We start from the raw sequence: 10,080 nt of genomic DNA on the forward strand, positions 1-10,080 counted from the left end.
ATAAGTGAACAATATGATGTAATGTGACTGGTGAATCGAATTCTGACTTTTACCATATATTAACTTGCTACGTGTTCAAATACACCTCAGCTTAAATAACAGGTTCTTCCCAGTGAAGGAGAGGATGGAGATTCTGACGCTGATTATATCCTTTCTTCAGAATATATTATCTCATTAATATTGTGTGATTATTAATCAAGTGTTTGATCAGTATTTAACCTCCAAGATTGTTGTATGATGTGATTAAATGAAGAAAGCCATCTATATAACTATAGATTGATGCATGCTTACTTAGAAACATATTATTTCTTCCTAGAACTGTCGGGTTTTACATGTCATGGACATGTGTGTGAGTATTCTTTTTCCTAGGGTCACCAGGTCAGCTAAAAAGGACCAGGGGGGCCTCTTCTATGTGCCATGGGAGAGACATGCTGTCTCCTAACATGTCTCAACGGACATTAGATATTAAGAACTCTGTTTTATCCTGTATTCTTATTCTTCAAGATTAATGTCAGCCTGCCTTTTGTGTGTAACCAACCGTAGTGATAAGAAGACTTGCCAGTGCAAGAAAACCTTGGGAATAAGCAGATAAGGGCTGAGTTTGTGTATGTGTGTGTGCCCATAAAGTGATGAGACCAACATTGCTGGATTCCAGACCTAGGATGAGGTGCCTTCTTCAACCGTGCTGACGCCTGCTATAATCACTGGAGATATTCTGAAGATGTATATGACCATATGTGAAGATTGTCTAAGTTTATCTAGGTTTTGGAACCAATCAGATCGCTGCTGACCAGTGCTTTGACGCATTTGAAGTCTTCTGTCTGGAGTATAACTATGACTGATTTTGTATCATACGGCAGTTCAGCTTACGAACTCCTGCGAGGGTATTGACGCTGACTTCTGCCTATGAAACTGCAAACTATTTCCTTAAGTAAAATTATTATTATTAATTGAACTCATCTCTGACTCCTGGTCTTCATTACGACACCACCTGCTCCTTGGGTTTTAAACTGTTTTCCCCAACACCAGAGATCCCTGTAGACCTCTGCAGTCATGTGAAGAGAGACAGATTAATCAGTTGATCTTCCAAAAGGCTTCTTATCTTAGGTTATTTATTATTTTGCTATGTCTGGGTTTTTAATGAGAAGCACATTCTCTTGACGTATTTGTAACCCTGTATTTAACTGAGCCTACTCCCTTCGAGGAAATTAATTCTAAATATTGACAATCATAGACGCTTAGACCTTCCAAAACGTGGAAGTGAAACTGGACCACAAGGCACATCTTGATATTTTTGTATAGACTGTAGACTTATGACCAATGTCTCTTATCTATTTAAGACATGGCTTCAACCCAGATCACAAGATCTTTTATTAGGAAGGGATATAAAAGAGGTGCAGACACCCTCTGCACCTCTTTTGAAGACTCCGACTAAGAACTTTTACAGGTTTATTCAACTCAGATACTTTGAATTTTTGATACTTTGACTTTTTGAGATACTTAGTATTCTTATATACTTTCTATTATTATTTACTTTGTATTTTAACAGTATGGATACTTTTAATATAGTAATTTTTTACTAAGATAGATGGGCACAATTCATTATATATGGATTGCTTTTAAAACTATATTAATTTTGGATTTGTATTTTCTATATTTGAAGCTGGTTATGATACTTAATAATTTTGTTTGCAAGTTATGATTTGTAGTTTCATTTTCTATATTTTTCTGAATAAATGTGTATACCAAACCACCACCCACCGTCTGACCTGGATTGAATTCTGCATCAGTGACATATGATGTTACCTTTGCTATGGACTTTTCTTTTTCATTATTATTGACATAATTCTCATTTTTGGGTGAACTATCCCTTTAAATCAAGTGGGTAGGGAAATTTCTACCACACAGTAAAAAAGAGTTTACAATATTGTGAAATATCATTACAATTGTAAATAACTACTTTCTATTTTATTATATAAAAATGTATGGCAATGTACGGGAATGAAAAAAAAAACATGAATGGCTAATGAGTTGGCTAATGAGTTTCACTGTGAAAATAAACTAAATAATAAAATACTTGAAACCTGAGGTGAGAAGCCTTTTGGAAATCTGTGCATGAATACTGATGCAATACACAGCTGATTACTCCTTGGAAAAGAGGTGAACTTAATTTCACAACATAACCACTGTATGCTGTGGTGTAGATGGATAGATTGAAACGGAAGTGCATAAAGCCTCACCTCAACCTGTTTCCATGGCTACTGCAGAAACTGGCACTCAAACATGGGGATAAATCCACAGTGAATCTGACGGGAAACAAAACCATCAGAGATCTGAGATCAACTCTGCAGAGCCAAGCATACAGTCAAAGCAGAGTTTTTGTACCTTTATGAGAAAACGTCACAATGTCCTGCTTGTTTCCGCTATTTGCTGAGGAAAACAGGATATCATGAGAAAGCTGGAATGATGCTACGTGATAACTGAACTTAACCATATGGCAATATTATGGAGACTTTTTGTGAAAACAATGGACCAAAAGGGTATATAATCAGAAAACCATGCTCACTTGTCTTGGTCACAAGTTCAGCAGAACTCACTGCTGTACTGTTTCACCTTCTTCCAAGAATAAAGATTTGAAAAGGATCTGTCTCTGACCGTGTAAGATCATTGAAAAACACACTTCAGATCACCGTAATAATGTGAATGATCATTATTTCATTCTCTTTTGAAATATTTTAATATGTTGTTTATTCTTGCGATGTCAGCTGAATCATTACTCCAGTCTTCAGTGTCACATGATCCATCAGAAATCATTCTAATGCGCTGATTTGCTGCTCATGGAAAATTATCTGATCAAACCCTGACTTCGGTCTCTTTCTCTTTCTTTTTTTCTATATGAACTCAATAACCCTGGAGAACAGGAAAAGAATGGAGACTGGGAATTTGGTCCAAACACATGTGTTTTTCTAAAATTTTTTGGCTTGGCTATATTGGAAACCTGCCTAGAAAGGAAAAAAAAATCCAGTCGAGGATATCAGATTACATGACACGTCTGCTCTTTACAATATAAAGTCAGTGATGTAATGTAGAAACCCCTCCCCCTTGACAGTGTATAAAGCTGATGCTTGGAAAGAAACTCAGAAGTAGCTGGTGGAAAAAGACTTTGTGTTCCTTACTATTTCAGACTGAGAAGTGTCTGACGGTACAGAGAAAAGAAGAAATAATCTTACATTATCAATGTTAAAAACAGTGGGGCTGCTTTAGAATTTTGTGGCAACTGTGATTTTTTTTCACGATTTACTTTAATAAAAAGAAAGCTCAAAAGAACAGCCTTTATTTGATGTCATTACAGTCATTTTGATAAATCCTTGCTGTATAAAAGCTGAAAGAAAAACCATTCGGAAACTGCATTGTAACATTATTATCTATACTGGTCATTTGTTTCTATTTACAATGTGATTTTGCAGCATTGAGATAGCCAATCACAGATAGATTAGACAAAAAAATCTACATATATATACTAAATCTAAGAGGAAACTTTAACAGGAAAACATAGAAATACTGCACAATAAGGTTGATTTTAACAAAAGAAGTGCTTTAAAATTACATAAGAAATTCTTTAATGACAATGACGACAAAGAAAAAAAATGATAAGGCAGAAACAATGTAGTAGGTAAAGAAATGAATGACTTTTAAAGATGCAGTGGTTTCTTCCTCGAGTCTGTGTGAAGGGGTTTGTTTTATCGCAGTGTTTTGTTTCAGTGAGTTGGAAATAGTCAGCCTGAAGGGACTATTACTAGTTTTGTAAGGAATGTAACTATAAACCTTCAGGGAGTGTCTTAGTGGGAAATATGCAAGGGAGGGTAGCTCCCAACTATAAAAACCTTCTTTTGAGAAGGACAACAGGCAAACTTTTTGTGCTTCTCCTTCAGTAGACTTTAGTCAGGGAAGCTGCAGAGTTAATATTTGACCGGAATGAAGTACAAGTGTGTTCAATGGATTGTTTTGTTGTTTAAAAGAATTGTTCACCCAGAAATGAAAATTTGCCCTCATGCAGTCCAAGATGCAGATGAGTTTGTTTGTTCATCTGAAGAGATTTGGGAAAATTCAGTATTATATCACTGTTAAATTAACACATTTCGTTGTCTTTGTCTTCCGATGCCATCCGACCATTCTCAGTCCTTGCATGAGCTCATGGAAAGAATTATGAACATGAAGCCATTTAGCCTTTTCACAAACTTCTTCAAAGTTTATTATTACATTCACACAGTTGCATTGCAATGGGTGGTGTGGTAGTTTATTCAATAAGAATTGTACACTACATCATATACATAGGAATTTCTAGCAAACAAAGGGTTTTTCTTCCTGCTACCTCTAGAGCCGATAGGATGTAGATTAAATCTGTATGTTATATAGAATGGAAGTATGGCCAGGAAGTTCTGGAAATATTAGGAGCACACTTTGCCAAAGATTGAGGTAACAGACCGAACTCAATAATCTTCGGGCCTATAGCCCCCGTCCTGATCTGAACTCATGAGGAGATATACATGTGTGCGCATGTGTGTATACATTGAGGTAGAGAGAGGGAGGAAGGATTTCAAAGAGACAAACTCACAAAAATATCTGATAGAGACCATGATAGAATCTAACAATCACTTAATCAACAATGGATCCTCTGCAATGAGTGGGAGTATTTTTCAGTCCACAAGATGTTAATTGATGAACTAGAGTGGTGAAATGTGCAGTCATTACAAAAACCAGTATATGGTGAAGATGCACATCCTATTTTGACATTAAATATATAATTAGGCCTCCTTGTTCAACTTAACATAAATTGAGGCCTCCTGTCTTCTTCCTAAAATACAAATTGGAGACACAGCCAAAAAAAAAAAAAAAAAATTGGATTAACAATGAAAACAATGTATGAAATGTATTAAACAGGTTTTGGAGGAAAAACTGTATGGAGTGTGCAGACACAGTCTCTCTGGGCTTCAATATCTCTGATAATAAAGTCTATCTTCTGGCATCAAAACCTCAAGACTTCTGTAGTGATTTCTCACAGAAGTGGCATACCACTGCAGACTTCATAAAAGAGTTTTGAAAGTTGTTATAGGTTATGCCTAGAAGTCCAGTGGACCGAATATTTGTGACATTTTTAAGTTGTACTGTTCATGTAATTCTGTGGCACTACAGACTCAGTACAGAAATACCTTCTGTACCTTTGGGGTGCTCTCTTGCGGTCTAATTATGTGAGGTTGTTTGTGATATTTGTGTCCAGACCGCGATCAGGTTCCAAGGTCAAGTGGTTATCCAATCCTCTGATATTACCATTGACAAATAAGGCTGTCAAGCAATTCATTTTTTTATATCTAATTCATTACATAATTAATCGAAATGTTGTAATTTCCACTTACTGAGCTAATTCTCAAAGATTTCCTATCCTATCCTTTCCTATCCATTAATCAACAAAATGTTTAATTCGATTTTCAGTGGTTTAGTTTTGAATGCGTATAACCAACAAGAGAAAACTGAGAAAAACACAATAAATACCATATGATGGTAACTGGTGTATTTAAATTTCCAATATTGTAAGTTTTCATATTTACAGAAATATTATGCCTTATGAATTAGTCTCTATGATATTTTTTTAATATTACTTTTCAGTATATTCAAATATACAATATTTAAATCTATGTTTTACATTATTCATGTTTCCTATGATTCTTAGTATGTGTAAGACAAAAAAATTGCACTTTAGATCCATTTCTCATGTCAACAATTTTAGAATCAGGGACAGATGTTCCTTCCATTGTCCTCGTCATTTCAATTATTTCAACTGTTATCTATATTTAAGTGATATCACAAGAAATAAGATTTGATGTATTTCTAAATAACAAGATGTTTTGTGTCAAGAAATATAGCTCGTCTAACTATTTATCTATATATCTTTGCCCAACTAACAGTGTATAAAACCACAATGTCTGTGCAAGTTTTGCAATCTAGGATGCTGCAAGATCAACATGACTCCTGTTGTGCAAAGTGTATAGCCAACAAGAATATAGGGGCTCACCGTATGCATATCAGATCTTAACATGTACCATGAACTTCCTGATTTATACTTCTATTTCTTCTTCTCTTGCTTATCTTTGCTCTAGCAGTTGGGGCGGTTTGAGGTTTGTGATTTCTTTAAGGTAGAATTCTTTTATTTAGAAATTAAGATGATTAACTGATGATTATTAAAGGGCCCAACACTTTTGGGGCCCCAAGAGATCTGTTTCATTAGTAGTAACAGTAGTATAGTAGTAATGTAATAGAAATGTATCTATGTAAATGTATCTACCAAAGAATTAAATATAAAACAAAATTACAGCTTAATTTCTGCATTTCTGGCAAAACATCTCCCCCCATTCACTGCAGGGTTTCATCCCGTCCTACGTAGAGTCACTGAGGCAGATCAGACGGTAAACTGTCAAATTAGAGATGACTTCGAGTTCAAGGGGGGCAAAACGAATTACAGCCGCACTTCTATTTTGCCATACTTAACTTAGTAATAAACATGTTGAAAATAATACACAATAAATATGTCTGTCAAAACGATCTCAAAGGAGACTTTTATTAAGCAAATCAAGGAGTGAATTATTCATCTGTTTAAACTAATACTTTAGCTGGGTTTCCACAGGCAGTGTCACAATTATTTTTGATTTGTAAGTCGTTTGGATAAAAGTTTCTGCTAAATGATTAAATGTAAATGTAAATTATCTACAGTGTATGAAGGTAAAGGGTTTTGGGTTAAGGTTCATAATGTAGATTTTTTTTGACATTGTATGCTGTATGTATATAATCACATTTAGCTGATGATGGAGAAATGTTGGCTTCTGCTGGAAAGGCTGTAATAGAGTATCCTATGTATTATTTTAATATTTTCTTTCTTTTTTTTTACCCTATTGAAGCATTTCTATTAATATAACTTATGTTTTCAAACTGAATTAATTTAAGCAGAATAGTGTGGTAAAGAAAGTCTATGTCAATAGAAAAGGTTCTGAATGAATTATGTTACTGATACATGGTGAAAAGCAGTAGGTTAATATTACTAAACTGAAGATTTTGAATAGCTAGGTTGGCTTGTACACTATACTGTCAAAAGTATTAGGACACCACCTTCAAAACGAACCGGTTTGACTACTTTAATATTTAAGCATATAATGATATTCAAATATTATAGCAACAGTTTGGACAGGTCCCTTTTCTATTCTAACACGACAATGTCTCTTTGACAATGTTTTTTAATAATAAAAAAGCCAAGTCCCATTGCCCGCTAAACACCTCTGACTTTAAATGCAGACATTGAGCCAAAAACGTATCACCAAACACAGCTGAGAGTGGTTAACTAAGTTAACAACTTTCACTTGTCACTGCACTGATAGAGCAAGATTATTTATTTTATTCGTCCTCCTTCATTTTTCATATCACTTTTAAATTTGTCATATTCTTCAGTGTCTTAACCTTTAGTTTTGAATCTCGCTGGGTCTCTCGTGAGAAGTAGATTAAACTTGCTTTGTGTTGCAAGGCTCGTGATTGGCTGTTCGCCAGTGATGTCACACATTCATGCACATGCTCCACAAACTCAGGATCAAAGCCTGAGTTGACAAAGAAAGTTGATGATCAGCTTCATGGTACCAACAAAGCCAGATTGGAGAGGTTTATCTATACTATACCATACAATACAATAAAATTGATTTCCTATCCAAATTACACAAAAGAGGAAACCTAGGGTGCCTAGAAGTACACACATCACATGAATTGAGTTAGCTGTTATTTGCAATTGTTGAATTTAATGATAATAATAATAATTGAATAATTGATCATTTACGATACTCTTTGTTAGTAGCTTGTACCTGCGATTCTTGATCAGTTAGTACACTGTAAGGAAAATGGAAAAGATACTAATCATTTTCAAGGACACTATCCATTGTAACCCTGTAACCCGAAAAAGAAATGTGTAATTTAAAATGCAGGTAAAAAAAAATATATAATAATAATAATAATAATAAAACAATAAGGAAAATTCTTTAATATTAACATAGTAGATTTTACCCTGTTTTTACAAACGTTTCTCACAGTGTAGCATATGAACTACTTAAAACACTGCTCAAAGCATAATTGTTGAAAGTGTGTAGAATTTCTAGTTTACCATCTATTACACAATTTTTTTTTTTAATCATTCAAAAATGTTTAAGTATTCAGTAATTGTGAGATTCTACTCGTGTACGTGAACATCCTGTGTTAAAGGACATTGTGTAATGAAAATATGATGAGCTCATTTGAATTTATTCTTGATACCTGATTACCCAATATAGTCTGTTATGCTTGTTCAGCTATTATTTGCCAGACATTCCATTGTTTCATTCCCCTATAAAAGTGACAACCCTTGTGTAATAAAGCTGAACTTAGAATGAACTGCACCACTTGTGTGTCTCATTCTTTGGTCCCGGGTACCTGCTCTTCTCTGCTCAGATAACCCAACCTGAACCAAAATTATATTTGCGATCTCGAATTTCTGTGCTCCATCGCTCAACAAGATTAGATCTTCTCTAAAACGTTATTTTAACGTTTCTATATGTCTATGTGAAAATCTACTCCTTGTTTGTTGAACTGTTGTGTACAATCAAAACCACATTTGCAATCATGCAGATATTTGGGGAAATGTGCATTTTGGCTCGTGTGATATTGATTGACTATATTATATGATATAAATCTAAAAACTAATACAGGGGCATTTTGGCCCTCATAACTTGAATTTTAGGGGCATGTTTAATCACATTCTAATAGGACACACCACAAAGTCAGTCGTCCTGCATCGTGTCTGGCAGTATGCAAGCAATAAAAGATGACACAATCACACCAAATCAATCTTACATCAACAGCCATAATGACAAACATTATACGTCTTATTTGCCCAGACATGACCTAGCCAGGACTTTTTCAGTTCTCAGTTCAATAGCAAAGTACTGGCTGTGTATATTGTGCGTCACTAGCCCCCCAACCCCACCCCCGCTCCTGATCTAGAGACATAACAAAACCCTTGGTAGCCTGTGTCCCAGAATTACCTTGAAGAAGTGGATCATCAGCATCCACTTATATCCTTTCAATATATAACTTCAATACATATTTAAATCAAGTTATTAATTAGTAAATAACTAGATTTCATTGATCGAATGATGTTTGACTTGTTAGGTAAAATAACTTTAATCTACACTACTATTCTAACACACGGTAAACACATTTTTACTTCCCAGGACTCTCTTAACAATCCAAGAAACCAGGGGAAAAGAAGGGTCTCAGGTAAACGTGGTCGACTAATAATTAGGCTTTTACTTGTCCTTCCTTTCAAACATTAAAGAATAAAAAATGAATACTGCCTATAATCTTCTCTCTCTCTGCAACCAGTATCTGTCTGTTTTGGGAGTAGTAACCGATAAGAATGAGAGCCTAGCTACTCAACCTTGAAGTGTTTTGTCATGCTTTTGATGAAAGTATTTTTCCCTCATTACCTTGAGCAACTTGGAAAACAAAGCCAAAAGCCAAGATGTTTTAGGAAATTAAAAAATCCCAGCCAGAACATGTCCATGAAAAAAAGGAAGTCATTGTAATTATACACTACAAATAATATAAGGCATAATAATAAAGCTTAATATTTTATACTTCACTTTAGAGCCATCTTTTGTGGAGAATGCTGTATTATTCAGACTGTTTTGTGTACATCCACTGATAGGAATTCCTTGATGCAGTGTTGGTGAATCAAATTTTGAGAATGTACCTTGCCCTTTAATACAGGATTTATTCTGTACATTTATCATTATAATGTAGTCTAATATATCTTATAACTTTATAATGATTATTTCTGGCTGTGTTCAACAGTTTAGTGTGTGCATAATCTTTGCAGACCTTCTCTGCAGACATACAATAACAGTATGCTTATTCCAAATGTCTTAAGGTCAATGCTTTATCATCTGTATAGTCTATGAAATCTTAAAGACTTACAATACTTCTTCCTAATGTTTGTTTAGCAGTCTGGACTGA

The sequence above is a fragment of the Carassius auratus genome, chromosome 4 (genome assembly GCF_003368295.1).
Source record: "Carassius auratus strain Wakin chromosome 4, ASM336829v1, whole genome shotgun sequence".
In the NCBI taxonomy this organism is placed as follows: domain Eukaryota; kingdom Metazoa; phylum Chordata; class Actinopteri; order Cypriniformes; family Cyprinidae; genus Carassius; species Carassius auratus.